Here is a 2,318-nt window from a genome sequence, read left to right on the forward strand (position 1 = left end):
GTTTGTTTAGTTTTTCCTCGTGTGTGTGTGTGTGTGTGTGTGTGTGTGTGTGTGTGTGTGTGTGTGTGTGTGTGTGTGTGTGTGTATGTGTGTGCGCGTTATTGAGAAAGACCATGAACAATTAACTCCACATATATAATTACACTGTTTACGTTCTCATAGAACAAATAACCCATAGTTCAACGTATGCATGTTTTTGATTACTTGTGTCAACACCGTAGAACATAAAACCCCTAAAGTTAATAGTTAAACAATATCAACAATGAAGGTTATGTAAGCAATGGAAACTGGAGTGTTTACATGTGCATAAATCATTCAAACACACGTACAAGCACACGCATATTCCCACGCGCGCGCACTCACACACACACACACACACACACACACACACACACACACACACACACACACACACACACACACTGAACGTGTGGAACGATTTCGGAACCAACCAACAGCTGCCTGGTTGTTTATATACATGAAGGGAGTATCGTAACTAATGTGACCGAAAATGTAGTCTTTGTATCTTCGTTCACTTATTACATTTGCACGATCAGTAACAACAATGGATGAAATAAACGAAGAATTTAGTGATAAGGAAACTACAAAGCGACGTCTTGACGTAAGTGCAATAGAGTCCTCACTTGGTAAAAAAAAAAAAAAAAAAAAAAAAAGTGTCTGAATAAGACCTCAAAGACATACCAAAGGTTTGATGGAGGAGACCGCTAAAGAGATTCTGAAGGAGATTCAAGAGGAGGATCAAACCCTGGATAAAGAAATGGAGGAAACATATAGAATAGGTAGATACCCAAAAGAAAAACAATATAGGCCACTAAAAGTAAAACTTAGGTCACAAATGATAGCAGAGGAAGTACTATCCAGAACAGTAAAACTAGCAAATAGTGAAAATCACAAAAACGTATGGCTAAAGAAAGAAATGATTGAAGAAGAAAAAGAAAAAGAAAAGGAGCCTAGAAATGAAGCGAATGAAAAAATATAAAAAAAAAAGAACCAAGACTGAAAAGATTTTTTTTTTTTGGGGGGGGGGGAAGTGGTGGACCTGAGGCTGAGAAAATGGTATATCACGAAAAAGGAAACGAAGCAGACAGAAAAAGACGAGAAAAAAAAAATCAAGATTAGCCTATACCAACATAGATGGAATAAATTCAGGACTGAATGAACTAAATGATTACCTGGCATCAGAAAAGCCGGACATAATGGGAATAGTAGAAACTAAACTAAAAGGTAATTTACCACCTAGAATAATGCAAGGAATAACAGAAACCATTTTATAGATATGTGAACGGTAAAAAAAAAAAAAACATGAAATAGAAAAGCTGCGCCAAGGAACTCATGAATACACAGATTAAGAAATGGCAGAAGTTATGAGCAACCACTTCAAATCGGTATTCACAATTAAGAACACACCTAACTGTGAGGGAATAGAGAGACAGGACTCTCCCCCCACACCCCATGAAGGAAATAACCGCAACAAAGAAGGAAATCAGCGACCAAATAAAAAACCTTGATGTTAGAAAATTCCTGATGGAATTGCAAATTGGATACTGAAGGAATGCGTAGAGGAATTAACAGATAAAATACACACTATAATCAAATGCTCGCTCAAAGAAGGAAAGGTACCACAAGACTGGAAAAATGCAAACATTGTACCAATATATAAAGGAGGAAACAAGGAAAATCCAACTAACTACAGACCGGTCTCCCTAACAAGCACAGTAGCTAAAATATGTGAGAAAGTGATCAAAAGTAGATGGATTTAGACAAGGAAGGTCATGTACAACAAATCTAATCTACTTCTACACGAGACTAATAAATATAATGGATGAGAGGGATGGATGGTCAGACTGTGCCTATCTAGACCTACAAAAGGCATTTGACAAAGTACCACACAAGAAATTAATAAGAAAATTTGAATCAATTGGTGGCATCGCAGGTAATTTATTAGAATGGATGGAATATTTCCTGACTGGGAGAAAAATGAGGGTAGTAATTAGAGACAAATACTCAAAATGGGAAGAAATGATAAGTGGTGTTCCACAAGGGTCAGTGCTGGCTCCAAGCATGTTTGCCATATACATAAATGACATGGATGAAGGAGTTGAATGTTATATGAATTTCTTCGCAGATGATGCAAAAATATCAAGGAAAGTAAGAACAGAAGAGGACTGTGATTCATTACAATCAGACCTGAGCAAAATATGGAAATGGACTCAAAAGTGGGAAGTGGACTTCAATATCAAGAAATGTAACATAATGGAGTTTGGAAAAAGCAAAAACAGAATTTAAAAAATTACAAA

Source organism: Oratosquilla oratoria, chromosome 21 (assembly GCF_046742065.1).
Source record: "Oratosquilla oratoria isolate Oo_2021 chromosome 21, ASM4674206v1, whole genome shotgun sequence".
Classification (NCBI taxonomy): Eukaryota; Metazoa; Arthropoda; class Malacostraca; order Stomatopoda; family Squillidae; genus Oratosquilla; species Oratosquilla oratoria.